This window comes from Kogia breviceps, chromosome 11 (assembly GCF_026419965.1).
Source record: "Kogia breviceps isolate mKogBre1 chromosome 11, mKogBre1 haplotype 1, whole genome shotgun sequence".
NCBI classification, from domain to species: Eukaryota; Metazoa; Chordata; class Mammalia; order Artiodactyla; family Physeteridae; genus Kogia; species Kogia breviceps.
Genome location: NC_081320.1, coordinates 79281468 through 79301909, shown reverse-complemented (window position 1 = coordinate 79301909; position 20442 = coordinate 79281468).

Sequence of the window (20442 nt, the reverse complement as noted above, 5' to 3'; positions counted from 1 at the left end):
ATTCTTGGATGATAAAAAAGGATTAAAAATCAATAGTCTTTCAGCTTCAGCTCTTCCAATTTTGTTTTCATCTCCCTTCTGTAGAAAGAAGCACAGCTACTGAAGAATAACTGGAGCATCTGGGGGACCTGGTGTGTTCTGCCAAGGATGTAGGAAAGTTTCTCCAAGTGTCATCACCAATGGCAAACTTCCACTGCATCACAATTTGGCAGAGGCTGTGGTGCTGGGCCTTGGGGAAGAGAACACGCTAGAGCTGTGCTGTTCCAGCATGGTAGCCGCTAGCCACGGGATTGAAAGTCTCTGCTCCTCATTCACACTAGCCACATGCCAAGTGCTCCACAGCCACATGTGGCTAGTGGCTATTGTATAAGACAGTGCGGTACAGAGCATTTCCATCACTGCAGAATGTTCTACTGCCTAGCACTGCCCTACAGACTAATTTGCTGATCCGGAATCCAAGTGTCCAGCTGTTGGAGAGCACAGAGGGCTAGTAGAGATTGTCCAGTCCTGCCCCAGACCAGACTAGGGGGCAGAAGACCTAGTTCCAGTCTCAGCTCTGCCGTAAGTCATATATAGCCTTGGTCTATCAACTAGGGATAACATGCCTTGGTTTACCCATCTATAAAATGGGTTTATGCACTCATTTAGTCTGTCAGTGAAGTATTTTTTTAACATCTACTAAGATGAGGCACTGTGCTATGCACCTGTTGAATTTCTAGCAGCACCCCTCAGAGCTGATTGAAACACCAGTGTGTCACAGCTCTGACAGCACGAACTGCCCAGATAAAGTGCATGGAGTGCCTTCCACTGGGCCTGGCACAGAGGAGGGCTCAGAGCGCTAACTGTGCTGTCAGAAACCACTGAGATCAAGTGGTCTTTTCAGAGAACTCCTTTCAGCTTCTCCCTTCACGTTCTGCTGGTCTTTTCTTATTTTTGCAAGCTGAAAAGGGAAGAGACAGAGCAGAGATACAGAAGCTGTGTGTCTGGCCAAGGTGTGGCTTTAATCTCAGGCCACCTCCCTACCTTCCTACTCCTGCCCAGCCAGGTTACAGCCTCCAGGAATCAGTGGAAAGAAGGAGCCCATGTGAACCCCCGCAGCTCAGATGAACCGGGAGTATCTGATCGAGAGGGAGAAGCTGGAGGAAATGTCTTCACCTTTCATCTTGGCCCTACAGCATCTTAGCCTACCAGCATCTCCTGTTTATAGGTGAGGAGCTGGATGGAAGAAGTGAAGCCCAGACAGGAGAGAAGACCCACCCACACTCAGAGTCCTCAGAATCGCTGGTACTCAGGCCTCCTGCGGTATCCAGCACGAGGACCACGCTTTAGGTGTCTGGCCCTCATGCCCGCCTCAGTACTGTCTCCATCACGTGTATACCCAGGTGAGGACACCTCAGCTCTGCAGCCCTGTGCTTCCAGAGGAGCATTCTGGGCTAGAGGAGAGGAGACCCAAGGTCCCATCTCAGCCCTACCATCAACCTAGCTGTGTGATCTTAGGTAAGGCAACCAACCTCTCAGGTGCGTGCATCAGTAAAATGACCTCAATGCCTATCTCGCGTGTGTGTGTCTTAATGAGAACCAGAATTTGGAAGCTAAAAGCAAAGACTGTGCACAAATTAAAGCCCCAGGCAAAGGTATTGCTATTTTGCGACTAAGATGGGTGCTCTGGAGAAGGACTGGTGATGCCTGGGGTAATATCCCGTGTAAGGAATATGAAGCTTCAGGACCACAGAGAAAAAGGAAAGAGCTAGGGCAGGCTCTCAAACCCTTCCTCTATTGCTAATCTCTAGCTTGTGCTAGTACCCCAGTTTCTTGCTGAGCCCTCTCTAATCACAGAATCTCAGGGACAATTGGATCCTGTGATCAGTTACCCATTACTGCATCTCTGCATGCAGATTACACGGCCTGTGCTTGAATACCACCAGTGACCGAGAGCTCACTACCTTCTCAGCCTGCCTATTCCATCTTTGGGCGGTCCAAACTGATAAAAGGGGTTCTCTTTGAGAGCTGTCTCTAATTAACTATTAATGACTGCCTGGACAGCCAAGTTAAGGAGGCTGCTGAGGCTGTCCAGGCTCAGTGGTAGGGTGATTTTAATTAACCACGTCTGCCACGGGTATGGAAGAGGGCAACTGTGGAATGGATGCAGCATATCTGCCCCCAGTACTAGAAGCTTTTCTTTCTATGAGTCATCTCTGCCTCTACCTATTATTGGTCCTTGTTTTCCCCTATAGCAAACAGTGTCCATGGCCTTGCCAAATATCAATCTCCTTTATTCCTTCCCAACAGAGCCCAATACTGCTCAGGTCGCCCCTGAGATCTGCCAGGAATTTCTCCCCTGACATCTCAGGGGAAGCTCAGCAGTTCCAGTGAGCCATGATTAGTCTTAACCAACCACAGTAATCCCATCCTCCCTACCACAATGAGTAATTTACAAATGAGCACGTGGCCCAGTCCCAGCCAGTGAGATCAGAGATATTTGCTGAAGGCTTCTAAGAGCTCTCCTCATTTTTCTGAGAGTTATGGGAAGTCAGCTCTTGCTTTCCTGTTGGAGAAGAACAAGAGCCCATGTAGCCCTTATTGCTACTGGTGGCCATCAAAAGCACACTGGAGTCACCAATTTATGGTAAGGCTGATAAAGTGAATAGCAGAGTGGAGGAATAAGAACCTGAGGCCTAGATTATATCATTGAGCCCCTGAATCAACCAACCCTGAAGCCCATCTACCTCTGGACCTCCAGTTATACAAACTAGTAAATGCCCTAGTTACTGAAACCTGTTAGAGTGGGGTGTTCTGTTGTCTGCACCAAATTCATCGTCCTTGGGCCATGGAGACGTTAACACATAGAATTCATCTTGGAATGTCAATAAATGGCCACCTTGTCTTCTTTCTTCCAGGTTCAACTTCTTTGGTTCCTTCAACCACTTGGCATATAGAATGGCTGGGAGTAATTCAGCATTTTGGAGACTCTCTTCCAAGAACGTTCACATCGTTTTGAGTAACTGTAACGCCTGATAATAGTTTTCATCTTCCACCTCTAGGCGTTTGTGAGGCCAGTAGAAAAGTGAACCCCAACTGTGTACTCTGACACTCTGCCTTCTGCCATGGCCCTCGGACTCTGTGTGCTGCTAGTGGTCACAGGGGGTTTCTCTTTGTTCAGCTTGGCGGAGGCAGCCAAGTTCTTCCTGGCTTCTGGGTAAATAACTCATGTTCTCATCACTGCGCGTCACAGATAGAGAGTTTTCAGTGGGGTTCAATGTAATTGCTACCATCTATCACTTTAATAGCCTAATGAAGGTGAGATGTAATTAGAAAGGGTGTCAGTGGAATATGGAGTTTGTTTTACAATTATCTATGCAGCCGGGGACCATCGGCACAGAACACTGCCTTTTAGAAGCCCAAGAAACATATGGCATAAATGTTCATCGTTGAATGAGTTAAAGGTACCTGTGGTCAAATTCCACCGGGTTTTCTTGCAGCTCCTTTGAATACTGATGCGGGTTTGTTTGCTTTGGACAATAGGTGGGCTCAGAGGAAAGTTGCATAAAAGCTGAGTCTTACTGAATCAAATCCTCATTTCCTCATTGAGTTACATTAACATTGCAAAGCTATTTCTCTTGTCCTGTCATCTCTTGAGTGTTTTTGGCTGCTCCTTCTTTGATGAGCAGTTAATGATTGCTAAACAAACATTATAATCATCCTGGACTCCCTATTGAAAGGCACTCTGGTAGCATAACATTCCTTTTCTTCAAATGAAGCATTTCTCCCTGAGGGCTTTTCTATTGTAGTAAAATATACATAACATAGGATTTACCATTTGAACCATTTCAAGTGGACAATTCAAAGGCATTAAGTATATTCACAACGTTGTACAACCATCAACATGATCAATTCCAGAAATTTTTCATCATCCCAAACAGAAACTCTGTATCCATGAAACAATAACTCCCATTTCGCCCTCCCCTCAGTCCTTGGTAACCTGCATTCTACTTTTTGTCTTTATGAATTTGACTGCTCTAGGTACTTCACAGAAGTGGAATCTATAGTATTTGTCCTTTTGTGTCTGGCTTGTTTCACTTAGCATAATGTCCTCTAAGTTCATCCTGTATAGCTGAGGCTGTACTAGCCTATGGGGATTTGAGAAGAATACGCGATTTAGTCTGTGCGCCCTCATGGGATTTACTAAGGTTCACTTTTGGACAAAATGAATCTAATAGAAGCCAAGGCACAATCATGAACTGCTCTGTAGGTGGGTCCTACTTGTTGAGGGCCTGATGTGTGCTAAACGGTGCCAGGTACTTCCACATCGTTATATTATTTAACACTCTCTACCTAATCTGAGAGGAAGGTGTCCTCATTTTACAGATGAAAAACTGATACTTGGAGAGGTTGAATGACCAACCCAAGACCAACCCAATGACAGGATGGTGGTGAGGGCTACATCTGTTTATTCTCAAGTCCAAGGCTTCTCTCCCCTATTCCAACTAGAGTATAATCTGGTGCTTCAACCTCTTATGGAGAAGTGAAAATCCCTGCCTTACATCCCTGGCAGCTGAGACTCTGGGAGGCTCCTATGCATTGATTCTGGTTGCTTCCAATTCTGAGGGCTTGCTAACATTGGGTACTAAGACAGGTAAGCTCCTCTTGAGGGACTTGAATATTTAAAACCCCAGGGAGAAATACAAGTCAAACTACATAAGATGCCACTTCACTCCCATTAGGGTGGTTACTATTTTTTTAAATGGAAAATAAGGCTTCCCTGGTGGCTCAGTGGTTAAGAATCTGCCTGCCAACGTAGGGGACACAGATTTGAGCCCTGGTCTGGGAAGATCCCACATGCCGCAGAGCAACTAAGTCCGTGAGCCACAACTACTGAAGCCCGTGCGCCTAGAGCCCGGGCTCCGCAACAAGAGAAGCCACCGCACTGAGAAGCCCGCGCAACACAACGAAGAGTAGCCCCTGCTCGCCACAACTAGAGAAAGCCCGCACACAGCTACGAAGACCCAACGCAGGCAATTAAAAAAAAAAAGAAAAATGGAAAATAAGAAGTGTAGGTGAAAATGTGGACAAATCAGAACTTTTGTGCATTGCTGGTGGGAATGTAAAATGGCAGAGCCACTGTGGAAGACAGTATGGCAGCTTCTCAAAAAGTTAAACATAGGGCTTCCCTGGTGGCGCAGTGCTTGAGAGTCCGCCTGCCGATGCAGGGGACACGGGTTCGTGCCCCGGTCCGGGAAGATCCCACGTGCCGCGGAGCGGCTGGGCCCGTGAGCCATGGCCGCTGAGCCTGCGCGTCCGGAGCCTGTGCTCCGCAACGGGAGAGGCCATGGCAGCGAGAGGCCTGCGTACCGCAAAAAAAAAAAAAAAAAAAGTTAAACAGAGTTATCATATGATCTAGCAATCCCACTTCTGGGTGTATACCCCAAAAAATTAAAAGCAGGAACTGAAACATATTTATATACGTTGTTCATAGTATCAATAGTATTATTCACAACAGTCAAAAGGTAGAAGCAACCCAAGTGTCCACTGATGGATGAATGGATAAACAAAAGCTGGTATATACTCACAGCAGAATACTATTCAGCCTTGAAAACAAAGGAAATAGGAACACATGCTACGCAGGACTCTCTGCTGATTGACAGGACTCATTACTTGGACCATAGCTCTCAACCTAAGACCAAAAGAGGTAAAATAACAGAAAGAAGGCCAGCCTCTCAGTCAGCAAGACGAGTTGTGAGGGACGGTGCAGGGCAAACAACCTCGACAACATCCACCAAACCCTAGACCTGAAGGCGAACAACGGTAGCTCACATGTGACCAGCACTCCATAGTCCACACGGCATTTCTTAGATACGGTATTGTTATCTCCCATAAGCCTCACAACAGCCCCTGAGAAAGGGGTAATTCCCATTCCCATTAGGCAGATGAGCAAATCAAAGCTCAGGGAAGTTTAGGGACTTGCCTGAGGTCCAGGATCCTGGAATCGGTGGGGTCTGGACTTGAACCTCAGTCCTCTGATGCAGGGGCCAGGACCAGTTGACGACAGTTCATTCTGAGCTCCTCACTCGAAACCCATTCCCGATTCCGGTCTGATGACAGGAAGACAAGCGACAGAGATCAAGAGCTACAAGAGCCTGTTCTTTCACCTTCCTCACATCCAGAACTTTGCTATCCAGGGACTTCCCTGGCTGGTCTGTTACATTTATGTATGAAAGTCTGCTGAAGTGGAAATGAGGGTTCTTCCTGGTGCTGTCTTCCGTCTTCTCCCAAACTTGTCAGAATCAAAGCTCAGGCCAGTTTCTCTGGCTCAGCTGTGGAACGACCTCCTCCTTCATCAGCTTCTCTCTCCCTGCCCCCACCCCAGTGCCCTCGCTTCCTTGGTTCCATCCCACAGGAATAAATCAGCAGCAGACAGAGCCCTGGATGGCTGACCCTTATTTAGAAGATACTCTCAGTGGGAAGAACTTTGCCACCAGACAACGATTGCTCGCTGCTAGATAAATGCCAGGGCTTGTCTCCTGAATGATGCTGTGCAAGAAAATAACAACCACTCACCCTAGCTTTGCTGTGGGCTCACCCTTGCCAAGGGGCACAGGCACCCTATTGGGACTGAGCCGCTGGGGACCAAGAGCAGCCTCCATTTGACACCCAGTGCCCAGACCAGGAGGCAGGAGAGGCAAGTGGGTAATGGGGAGGGAAAGAGAGTCTCCATCTCCAAACTGCTGTGCAACTTTGGGGTGCTTTCCTGATCTGACACTGCCTCAGTTTCTCCAGCCTGTACCATCATGGTTGTCACTTGCCACCCCAGGCTGCTTTAGGTGTTAGAGAAACACTTGAAACCAACATTAGGATGTCAAATGGCATCCCCAGCCCTGCTGAAGTACCTACATCAGCTCCATTTTCACAGCTGGCAGGTGGCAGGGGCAGGAGGGTTGGAAGGAGAGACGATGGGGTGGGAGAGAGGCATGAAATGGGCCGGGAGATAACCTCCCCCCCTCAAAGTGGGAGGACATTGGCCAATAAAGGAACTTTCAGGACAACACAAAGCCCAGTTTTCCTTCCTGGGCAAAAGAACACTGGATTTGGAGTCAGATGGCTCTGGATTCAAATCCTAGCTCAGCCACTCATTAGCTGTGTGACTTGTGAGACAGACAGTCCTGTTGGGTTTCAATTTCCTGATTTTAAAATGGGAATATGATCCTGCCCAAGCCTGAATTATTGCAATAGCCTCCTAACTGGCCTCCCGGTTTCCCCCGTACCTCTCTTCAATCAGTTTTTAAAAACTCAGATCAGATCATAACACTCTTGTATTTCACTCCCCCTGTGGTTATGGCTTCTGTTGCATAGAGAGTAAAATTTAGTCTTCACGATGACTTAAAAGGCCTCCCAGGGCTTCCCTGGTGGCGCAGTGGTTGAGAGTCCGCCTGCCGATGCAGGGGACGCGGGTTCGTGCCCCGGTCCGGGAGGATCCCGCATGCCGCGGAGCGGCTGGGCCCGTGAGCCATGGCCGCTGAGCCTGCGCGTCCGGAGCCTGTGCTCCGCAACGGCAGAGGCCACAGCAGTAAGAGGCCCGCGTACCGCAAAAGAAAAAAAAAAAAAAGGCCTCCCAAGACCGGGTCCCTTGTTCCCTGTCCGACCTCACCTCCTCCTACTCATTCAACGCAGCCTCCTTGGCCCCTCCCTGCAGTTCTGCGCCTTTGCACTGGCTGTTCTCTCTACTGGGAAAGCTGTTTGCCCAGATATTTGTCTGACTCACTTCCCTCATCTTCCTCAAGTGCTTGCTCAGACCTTTCCTTCTTAAGGAAACCTACCCTCATCATCCTTTTGAAAACTGGAAGCTCAACCCCCTCCAACTTTCCCAATTCGCCTTATCTCACTATATTTTTCTTTAGTATATACCACCTTCAATCATACTGTTAACTTCTTAGATTATTGGTTAGGTTTATAAGTCTTAGATTATTTTTCATAAGTTTATTGCCCGTCTCTTCTCACAGGAATGTTTGACTACAAAAGGTGCAGGGATTTTTGTCATTTTTATTCAATGTTGTAACTCCAGCATCTAGAAAAGTGCTTGGCACGTAGTAGATGATCAGTAAATATGTATTAAATAAAGTGAGTGTTGAATTATGCATGTTTTTCAGGGCTTTGTGGAGGACCAGAAATAATACATATAAGGCACCAAGCACAGGACTCAGTCCCCGGACAGTGTTCCATCAACGTTAGTACTAAATGTGCGTGCAAGGGGTATGGAGTGGTGTGTATGATGTGGTGTGATGGGTAGTGTGTGTGATGCTTCAAACTCTGCCTGCTTCACTGATCGACACACAAGACTTCCTGGGACTCAAATGAGAATATATATATCAGCACAGAAGGACTTAACAAATGCTCACAAGGACTGTTTGCAGGATGTATTATTATCATAATTCTCATTGGAGATAAGAGCCTCATCTTGTCAAAGTCACACAGTGGAGCTTCTAATGGAACCATTCCCCCCTACCCCCAGCTCCCAGTAAGGGGAATAATTGTACCTATTTTGCACAACTCGCGGCTCACATTTTAAAAAATGTTTCTTGTAGAAACATTTGAGAATAAGAGTGTAAAGAAAATTAAAATGTCCCAGATACCACCACAGAAAGCTAGGTATGATCAACATTTTAGTATGCATCCTTTCAGGCATTTATTTTATATATAACTTATAAATGAATAGCTTTATTTAATAAAAGTGTGTTTGGGGCTTCCCTGGTGGTGCAGTGGTTGAGAGCCTGCCTGCTGATGTAGGGGACACGGGTTCGTGCCCTGGTCCGGGAAGATCCCACATGCTGTGGAGCGGCTGGGCCCATGAGCCATGGCCGCTGAGCCTGTGCGTCCAGAGCCTGTGCTCCGCAATGGGAGAGGCCACAACAGTGAGAGGCCCGCGTACCACAAAAAAAAAAAAAAAAAAAAAATTGTGTTTGTATCAATACTATAAATATTATATATCAACTTGCTCTTTTTTAAAGAAAACTACATTATGGATATTTTTTCATGCCTTTGCATTCAGATCAATTTCATTCTTTTCACTGGCTATGTAGTATTCCATAAACTTAACCAATCTTTTATTGATAGAATTTAGTTTTTCTCTCGTTTTTCCCCATTACAGATAATGCTGCAACGATCATCCTTGTATATATTACTGTTTCTGTGGGCTAGAACCTAGAAGTGGAGGTTCTGGATTGAAGGACATGCACATTTTAAATTTTGATTAAGGGTCTCATTGTCTATAGTGGTTCCTGAAAAGTACCTGGACCAATGAACAATGTTTCTGTCCAAACTCATCATTCATGTGGAATTTTTCCATACCACATCTCTCTCTTCTGTTTGAAGAGGAGGCAAACACTTCAGCCTGAGAACATGTGTTTAGGACATTTTCCTTGCAGCCTCAAATAATAAACCAATAACTGCCCCATGGCCCACTAGGCTTCTACTGGAAAAGCTCCCTGCATAAGCAATAGACTATTGCTTAATAAGTATCCAATGTTCACAATTAAGTGTAATGAAAACCATAAGGTTCGCACCCATTTTTTTATCCAATTGAAGAAGTTCTTTCCCTAATTTACTGAGTATTTGCTGGGTATTACTGAATTTTCTCAAATTCTTTTTCAGCATCTGTTGAGATGATCATATTATTTTTCTCCTCTACTCTATTAATGTGATGAAATACACTGATTTTCAAATGTTGAAAAAACCTTGCATTCCTGGGATAAACTCCACTTAGTCAAGATGGATTATCTTTTTTTCTGGATGTGACTTGCTATATTTTGTCTATGATTTTTGTATCATGTTCAAGAGGCCTATCATCTGTAGTTTTCTTTTTCAGAAAAAATTCTGGCTTTGTCAGATTTTTGTATGAGGCATATGGTGACTTCATAAAATATAGTGGGGCATGTTCCTCCTCTATTTTCTGAAAGCATTTGTATAAGATTGTTGATAAAATTCAACAATAAAACCATCTGGATTTAGAGGGGGTTTTTTTGTGGGAGGGTTTTAGATAAATCTAATGTCTTTACTAGAGGGCTATTCAGATTTTCTAATTTGTTTGTGTCAGTTTTTGCAAATTTTGTTTTTCAAGGAATTTGTCCATTTCATCTAAGTTATCAAATTTATAGTCATAAACTTGTTTATAATATATCCTTATTATCATTTTAATGTTTGTGGGATCTGTAGTGAATAACAGACCCCTAATATAGGTTATTTGTGTTTTCTCTTTTTTTTTCTTGATCAGTATTGCTAGGGGTTTTATTGATTGTATTAATCTTTTCAAAGGACCAAATTTTGGCTCTGTTAGTTTTCTTTATTGTTTGTTTTATAGATCATTAATTTCTGCTCAAATTTTACTATTTTCTTTCTTCTATCTACTTAGGGTTTAATTTGCTCATTTTATAAATGGCAGAAATGTAGATAATTAATTTTAAACCTTTCTTCTTTTCTAATATAGATACTACAGCAATGAATTTTCCACTAAGTGCTGTCTTAGCTGTATCACCAATTTTGATATATTGTATTCTTATTACTATTTAGTATGAAATCTTTTCTAATTTTCCTGATTTCTTCACTGACTTATTTAGAAACATATAGTTTAATTTCTAAATATTTAAGGCTTTAATACATATCTTATATTAGATTTCTAATTTAATTCTGCTGTCATCAGAGAACATACTCTAAAAGAGTTCAGTCTTTTGAAATGTATTTAGATTTATTTTGTGGCCCAGCATATGTTTTATCTTGGTGACTGTTCTGGGTGCACTTGAAAAGAATATGTTTGTTGTACTTGTTGAGTGTAGTATTCTATAAATGTCAATTTGATCAAAATGGTTTATAGAGTGGTTCAGATCTTCTGTGTCCTTGATAACTTTTGTCTCCATTTTTATCAATTACTGAGAGGATGATATTGAATTTATCTAGTTCTCCCTTTAATTTAATTTTGGTATGTTGTATTTTTGTTCCATATACTTTGAAGATCTGTAATTACAAAAAGATTCTGTATTTGTGCATACAAGTTTATTATTGTTATGTTTTCTTGATGAATTAATCCTTTTATCATTATGAAATGTAATATTGCTTTACCCTGAACTCACCTTGTATGATATTAATAGAACGACTACAATGTTCTTTGATTAGTAGTTGCATGCTGTACTTTTTCTGGACTTTTACTTACAACCTGTCTCTTTTTGTATTTAAAATGTGTCCTCTGGTGGACAGCATACAATTGGGTGTTGACTTTTATCCATTCTTATAACCACTTTTAATTGAAGTGTTAAACCATATAATTTAACATAAAAATTGATATTGTTGAATACAGACTACGATTTTGATATTTATTTTCTGTTGTTTCAATTAGTTTTTTGTTTTTCTGTTTCTTCTTTCATATCTACTTTTGGGTTAATTGAGTATTTCTTACTACTTCATTTTAATATCTTTATTAATTTTTCACCTGTACCTTTTGGCATTAATTTTCTAGGGATTACAATGGAATCTTTAACTTCTCACAGAAATTAGAGTAAATATTGTACCATTGCACACTGAATGTAAAGACTTTGCAGCAGTGGTTTTGTTTAGCACCCTCCCTCCCGTTCTTTGACTATATTTATCATATAGCATCCTGGCACTGGGACAGTCAGTTCAGACACCATAGGTATTTGATTTGTTCCAAGATGCCAGCTCCTCCTGTTGAGTGGAAATCAAATAAGGCCTCTCCATGAACCAAGGTGTGCCCATAGGCCCGTGTTTCTTCAGGTAAAGAAAAAACATAGAGGGAACTGGAGATCATCTTGAGGATTCCCCAAAATATACAAATGGGGTAATGACCAAGTTCCTCAGGGTCTAACAATAACCTGTGCAGGGCTGAGGACACATGACATCCGAAAGCTCTGAAGAATGTGCACAGGCTTAGGACCAACCAGATCTAATTTATGAACATTCAAAATTAAAAACTAAAGGATATGAATAAAATACCTAGGAATAAACCTACCTAAGGAGACAAAAGACCTGTATGCAGAAAACTATAAGACACTGATGAAAGCAATTAAGATGATACAAACAGATAGAGAGATATACCATGTTCTTGGATTGGAAGAATCAACATTGTGAAAATGACTATACGGTCCAAAGCAAACTACAGATTCAATGTAATCCCTATCAAACTAGCAATGGCATTTTTCACAGAACTAGAATAAAAAATTTCACAACTTGTATGGAAACACAAAAGACCCCGAATAGCCAAAGCAATCTTGAGAAAGAAAAACGGAGCTGGAGGAATCAGGCTCCCAGACTTCAGACTATATTACAAAGGTATAGTAGTTAAGACAGTATGTTACTGGCACAAAAACAGAAACATAGATCAATGGAACAGGATAGAAAGCCCAGAGATAAACCTACATACATATGGTCACCTTATCTTTGATAAAGGAGACAAGAATATACAACAGGGAAAAGACAGGCTCTTCAATAAGTGGTGTTGGGAAAACTGGACAGCTACATGTAAAAGAATGAAGTTAGAACACTCCGTAACACTATACACAAAAATAAACTCAAAATGGATTAAAGACCTAAATGTAAGGCCAGACACTATAAAACTCTTAAGGGAAAACATAGGCAGAACACTCTATGACATAAATCACAGCAAGGTCCTTTTTGACCCACCTCCTAGGGAAATGGAAATAAAAACAAAAATAAACAAATGGGGGCTTCCCTGGTGGCGCAGTGGTTGAGAGTCCGCCTGCCGATGCAGGAGACACGGGTTCGTGCCCTGGTCCGGGAGGATCCCACATGCCGCGGAGCAACTGGGCCCGTGAGCCATGGCCGCTGAGCCTGCGCGTCCGGAGCCTGTGCTCCGCAACGGGAGAGGCCACAACAGTGAGAGGCCCGCATACCGCACAAAAAAAAAAAAAAAAAAAAAAAATAAAAAAAAAATAAACAAATGGGACCTAATGAGACTTAAAATCTTTTGCACAGCAAAGGAAACCATAAACAAGATGAAAAGTTAACCTTCAGAATGGGAGAAAATATTTGCAAATGAAGCAACTGATAAAGGATTAATCTCCAAAATTTACAAGCAGGTCACGCAGCTCAATATCAAAAAAACAAACAACCCAATCCAAAAATGGGCAGAAGACCTACATAGACATTTCTCCAAAGAAGATATACAGATTGCCAACAAACACATGAAAGAATGCTCAACATCACTAATCATTAGAGAAATGCAAATCAAAACTACAATGAGGTGTCACCTCATACCAGTCAGAATGGTCATCATCAAAAAAATCTAGAAACAATAATGCTGGAGAGGGTGTGGAGAAAAGGGAACCCTCTTGCACTGTTGGTGGGAATGTAAATTGATACAGCCACTCTGGAGAACAGTATGGAGGTTCCTTAAAAAATGAAAAATAGAACTACCATACGACCCAGCAATCCCACTACTGGGCATATACCCTGAGAAAACCATGATTCAAAAAAAATCATGTACCCCAATGTTCATTGCAGCACTATTTACAATAGCCAGGACATGGAAGCAACCTAAACATCCATTGGCAGATGAATGGATAAAGAAGATGTGGCACATATATACAATGCAATATTACTCAGCCATAAAGAGAAACAAAACTGAGTTATTTGTAGTGAGGTGGATGGACCTAGAGTCTGTCATACAGAGTGAAGTAAGTCAGAAAAAGAAAAGGAAATACTGTATGCTAACACATATATATGGAATCTAAAAAAAAAAAAAGTTTATGAAGAATCTAGGGGCAGGACGGGAATAACGATGCAGACATAGAGAATGGACTTGAGGACACGGGGAGGAGGAAGGGTAAGCGGGGACGAAGTGAGAGAGTGGCATGGACATATATACACTACCAAATGTAAAATAGCTAGTGGGAAGCAGCCACATAGCACAGGGTTATAAGCTCGGTGCTTTGTGACCACCTAGAGGGGTGGGATAGGGAGGGTGGGAGGGAGATGCAAGAGGGAGGAGATATGGGGTATATGTATACGTATAGCTGATTCACTTTGTTATAAAGCAGAAATTCACACACCATTGTTAAGCAGTTATACTCCAATAAAGATGTTAAAGAAAAACTACTAAAGGATAAATAAGGGGGTGATTCTCTCTCTACACTAGGATTCCCCATAGGGTTCCTTTAAGCAGTGAGCAATTCTACTGCCATTAAAATATTATTTGGGGCTTCCCTGGTGACGCAGTGGTTGAGAGTCCGCCTGCCGATGCAGGGGACACGGGTTTGTACCCCGGTCGGGGAAGATCCCACATGCCGCAGAGCGGCTGGGCCCGTGAGCCAAGGCCGCTGAGCCTGCGCATCCGGAGCCTGTGCTCCGCAACGGGAGAGGCCACAACAGTGAGAGGCCCGCGTACCGCAAAAAAAAAAAAAAAAAAAAAAAAATTATTTGATCTGCAAAATTTTAGACCTAACTTTTCCGGAACACATTTACTGTGCCCCTGGCTACCTTGGTTTGATGTAGATTTCACTTGCTCATATTTATTTGAGCATTTATTATCAGGTGCTGTGCTGGGCCTTGTGCTCAAGAACGTTGAGGTGAGTAAGACTCAGTCCCTGACCTCTAGGAGATCAGTGTTCCATGGAGGAGCTGGCTGTGTGCACATCTAGCTGGAAGGCAGCAACACAAATGTACACAAAGTGCTCTGAGGACACAGAGAATGAAGCAGTGACTTCTGTGGTGGCAATGGTGAGGACGTATACTGGGAGCCTTAACAGAAGAGGCAACACCTGAAAAGGAGTTTCATTCAACCATTCAGGTCACAAATATTTGAGTCCCTGCCTTGTGTCAGGTATCATGTAAGGGTCTGTCGTACCACAGGGATGACAGTCAGGGTTCCTGCCTTCATAGCACTTACATTCTATCTGTGGAGATAATGAACAGGTAAACAAGATAATTATAGATTGTAAAACATGTTATGGAAGAGGTAAAGAGGATGGTATGTGGGGGAGGCCTATTTAAAATCCAGTGGGTTGGGAAGTATTCTAGGAGGGGGCACTTGAGCTGAGACTTGAAGGATGACAATAAATCTCTTACAAGAAGAGCTGGTGGAAGCTCCAAATGGAGAAGTCGGCAGGTGCAAAGGTCCTGAGGTGGGAAAGAGATCATTGTGTCCTGGGAACAGAAGGAAGAGGCTGTGGCTAGAGCGTGCTGGGCAATGGGAGAGGCTGCACCCACAGGGTAAAGAGCTGCCTTGCTGCTTTGGGGAACAGGGGAGGTGTTTAAGCAGGAGGAGGAAGTTCAGTTGGCTTTTATGGTTAGAAAGAGGTGCATCCCCTGCAAACAACCTCAGCACTTCCCATCTAGCTTGGGGCAACTCCACTGTCTGATTGATCCTGTTGATACTACCTTTACTTAAATTATAAATTTAAGTTCATTATAAATTTTTGCGTTAGTTTTGATTTTTTTATAATATTGCATTAGAACAAGATTTATCTTGATTACTGAATTCTTGGCACCCCCCACATTTTGTGCCTGAGGTGGGTGACTCACTGTCATCATCCCAGTTGCAGCACTGCTTCCTAGGCTTTTACCCTCTTCCTCAGATGCAGCTCAAAGGGAAGGAAGTTGGCTCAGCTTTTGTTTCCTGCCAAGAATTTTAACACCTCCCGCCTCTACCCCTGCATCTTTCTCTGGCACATTTATCATGTGAGCCCAGAGACATGGCTCTTCTCCACCATCTAATCTTTCTTGAATGCAGGGGAGCTGGAAAACCATCAGCCATCCTCAGAAACTGGTAACCAAGGAAGGTTTCAAAGCAGACAGACTCTCAGATGCTTGGGGGCAGAGCCCCCCACTCTGTGGACCCAAAGAATCTGGCTGTCCCACATGGGGACCACCAGTAGTCTTAAAGGGGGGCTTGCTTTCTACTTGGAAGAGACAAAGGAACCAACAGAGTCTGGGCACGGGTAGAGATCAATGAAAAATTTTAATAAAGGGCCTTCGGTAAGCTCTTAACTCCAGGCCAGGTAGCCACTGGCATGTGAGCCAGGTGCAGATTTTGATGTCTTTATCTGGCTTCCTCTGAAGCCCTGGCACACTTCCTGATGCTGGGCTAAGTAAGATGCCCTGTGAAATCAGAGCGTGTATTTGAGAGGCTTTGTGGGAGGAGCCCCGGGCAGGTAAGGGGATAGGGGCTCAGCTCTGTGTAACCTCCACTGCCACGTCTGTTTCATAACTCTGAGCCTCTGTGATAAAAGCCCCGTAGGGACTTCCTAATTCCTTACTGGACACTGAATCCTCCATGGCTGGGATTTGTCTTAATGCATTTTTAAAAATCTTATTTGCAGCATATAGTGTGTGCCTGGCACATAGTACATCCTTAATAAATTTTGGTTAAATGAAATAGTGAATGATGCCTAAGATTAAAAAAGAAAATTGGCAATGGTGACGTGAAGTCCTATGCCAAGGAAGGAGGGGCTGAAAGCACCCTGGAGCCTCCTTAAGTTTTCCTTAACTCATCGAGCCTTGTCTTCTACTCTGCATTCTCAACTGGATTTATTCTTCCTAATAAAGTCTTCCTCTCATCAGAGGCTATATTGGAAAATTCTTCATTGTTCTTGAAGAACTTTGAATAATGTCTCAAGTATATTTAATATACTAGACGGAAGGTTGGATTTAAGGAAGAATATAGATTTTATGCATAACAGACCTAGGCTTAGAAATTTATTTTTTTTTAAAAATGACGTCTTAAGTATTATGTGAACTTTGAGTGCAAGGGATAGGCATTCACATAAATTCCTCAAACTCTTGCCATGGTCAATGGTGAGCTCTTTGTGGGAAATCCAGTGGGTAAGACTTTGTGTGAAATCTTTTTGTGCTACTGATTTTATGAGTCCTCTCTGCAGCATGTGGCATCAGTAAATGCTCTTCCTGGAATTCTCTCCTCTCCTGGCTTCCATGATTATATCTCCTTTCTTTTCCCCTCTCAATCAGTCTTTGCTGTTTCCATTCCCTCCTCCTGCCCCTTAAACGTTGGAATTCCCTGGGGTTCTCTCCCAGGATGGTCCCACTGCCCTCATGCACTGTGTCACTTACATGTCTATGGCTTCCACATCTTTCTCTCTGGCTCTCACCTCATCCTGGGGCTCCAGGTTTAAATACCCATCCTCCTTGAATAACTCCACTTGGGTTCTTATTGTGCCTGAAATTAAATTTGTCTGAGAAGAAACCACTTGCCTTTCCTCTCAAATCCCCTCACCTTCTCCCTGACCTGTATTCTTTGTCTCCATTAATGACTTCACCACCCACTTAGATGTGCTGGAGCAACCTTCGAAGCTTCCTGCCTGCTCGTCTCCCGTACACATAAACGTAAATGCTATGGGTTGTCCTTGGGAATGTTTCTCACCTGCACCTCCCTCTCCATATCCATGAGCCCTGCTCTATTCAAACCCCCACTTTTATGGTCTCTTGCACAAACATTGCAAAACCCCCTAATGGGTCTTCCTCCCCTTAGCCTCCTTTTCCAATCTGTCCTCCACCCCCTGGTCCATTTTACTGCTGTTTTACTGTCTGGAACCTGCCGCTAGGATCGTTGTCCTTCCCTTGGCCAAATGAATGGACCTGGGGAGCCACAGGACCGGAAGGTGGCTGGGACAACGCCCCCCCACCATGCCCCTGTGACCTGCAGATTGCCCCTCCCTCACCCTGCCTGAGGAGGTGGGATGAGGGTGTATGTAGCCTTCATCCTCAGTCCTGGTGTGGCAAGAGCTGACAATAAATCCTCCTTTCGTTTTTATCATTCCCTCTGTAAGCTCCCACTCAGTGGGAAGCAGAAAGCCAGCTCTTGGATCCAGCTTCAGAACTAAAACTGAAGATTCCAAACATGTATGGAAATAGAAAAGCATAATAAATCCCAACGAACCATCATCCACCTTCAACCATGTTTAGCTCATGGCCAATCTTGCTTCTTCTGTACTCCCTGCGACCCACCTCCCCACCCCCAGCCTGGGTTATTCAGAAGCAAATCCAAACATTGTGTTTAAACAGAGGAGTAGCACCAGGGGTACAAGTCCTTCGGTGAGTCACAGCCTTGGTGCGTAGCAGCTCTTGAGGGCAGGGCTCTACCAGGGACCCTGGGACTCAGTTGCGGCTAATCAAGGCTCGTGACCCTCGCTCCGCTGTCATCCATGGGCGACACCACCCCATCTCCGAGGGAGCTGAGAGAACTCCTCGGGGCCTCACGCCAGGATTCCCTGCACTGTGGCCGGCTCCCCAGCCGAGCCCTCCAAGCACTGCCCTCTGCCGGAGGGATCTGGGGCGGCCAGCAAAGCACTACTTTCCACCTCCCCAAGCGGAATGGCTCACCACCAGGGTGCTCAGCCGACTTCTCTGCAAAAGTTCGAATCCGTTCCTGAGCTTAAATGAGGGGCTGAGGGGAAGCAGCAGCTTAACAAAGGGAAGGAATCCAGATTCTGGGGAATTAAGGTAGAAAAGACCATATTCAGGTTCCTAGGGACGCCTGGAGGGACCCAAGAGTATAGTGTGGGCCAGGAACAAGGGTGCCCAAGCCACTGGTGCCCGGCAAGGCTTTTGGAAGAGAGGAGCGTCAGGCCAGAAACTGCAGTGGTGCGTTTCCCTGAGGCCTCAGCATAGCCTTTGATTTTATTTTATTTTTTTGTAATCAAAAACATTTGCAGGGCTCTGGGCTCAAGATACAAATTTGCATATTGCTTTACATAAGTCAGCATAGGGAGTTCGTTCACCCCTGACACCAAGAAAGAGAAATTAAATTCAATTAGATTAATTAGTGCAACTGATTGCAAATTGTTTTCAGACCTTATATTAAGGGCTCTACACGCAGGAAATACAGAATGGATTATTTAATTGGGAGAGCGGGGAGGGTGTGAGGGAGCCAGCCTGGGCAGCCCAGCCAGGTTTGCTAGAGAAGACTGAGGGAGAGAAAGAGCCGGGGTGGGCGGAGGGCGCGTGCCTCTACTTCCATGGGACATTTTGGCACCCACCCCACCCCTGTAGACATCACTCCAGGTTGGGCAGAGGCTGACTGCCCTGGAAGATGAAACTTAAGCTTAGGGCCATTTTCTGGCACGACAACTTCCAAAACCCAATGTTGCATTTTCATGTTTTAAGAGAACCCCCCCAAATTGTATGAGTTTTAGGTCCCTGAAAACCTGCATCTGTCTCTGGTACTTTCCTATTAATTCCCCTCCTCCTTCCTTCGTTGGTTGGCTTCTCTCCTTTCCTGCCTTGTTTCTTGGAATTCAGAGTAGGAGAAAAGGGCTCAAGGGAAGAGAGGTCTTGAGGGGTGGGTGCTGGGGGCCGCCCCTGCCTTGGCCAGCCCTGCAGATCTGCAGCCCTGTGAGCCGGTCCTGACTCTCAGCCAGGCTCACCCCAGCAGTCTCTAGCTCCCACAGGGTTAGGAGGTAACTGGCCCACCCTTCCCAGGTGTCTGCCTGGGACCAGTCTGTTTGAGGCTTGCCCCTCCCTGACCTGCTGGGCTTGCCCAGTTCACGGGGGGCTGGGGGGTGGGGATGAGCAGGTGCTTTATGTCCTGGGCTGAGAGAGAACCTGTCAAGACGCCCAGCTCACATGGCTGGGGCGCTGACATCGTGTAAGCCCTTTCACTGCCCCCTGGACCGCCAGAGCTACCTGGCATCCTCCTGCTAATCTGGCAAATGACACAACTCTCCCCTTCCCTAGTGGCCTATGTTCCTGAGGTCCCAGCATGCCTAGGGCTGAGTCGGTCTCAGTTTTGACAAAAAGGGACTTGCTTTATTTTTGCTCTCCAGGCCTGGTCCCTTTGATGAAATACCAGAAGGCCAGGGCACTTCCCAGAGCCTCTGCCCTACTTCCTTTTCATTCACTTTCTTAACAAGATGCCATAGATGGGCTTTCTGCACGAGAAGTCACAGTTGGTGGCACAGGGACTCCTGGATGGCTGAGCAGTGTCCTGGAGACTCTTCCAGATCATTCAGGTTGGAAAAGTTCGTTCGTTCATTGATTCATTCATTCACTCAACAAACACATATCGTTTTACATGTACAAACACCCTGCACTGGCGTGAGACAGTTCAGAGGTAAACGCATACAACCTAGTAAGGCGCGTTAAGACAAGTCCAGAAATAACCATGATTTGAGACGGAATAGGATACACCGTCAAGAGAGGCACAAACAGGTCCTAGTTTGTTTAGGTAAGGAGGGCATATCTGGGTGGGCAATCAAGAAAAACCTTGAAATGGAGACTGTGTAAAGTGGCCTTCCTGGTGGGGTAAGGTGACAACAGGTGGGGCTGGAGGGTAGGGCCCACCATGGGGGGAGCTGAAGCTGACACAGGAAGAAGTAGCAGGAGTCTCACCCCTGGAACAGCAGCCATTCAGCTTGGCCTTAGAGTTTGGGTAGGGAAGACATTGACAAGTTTGGAGAGCTTTGTGGGCAAAAG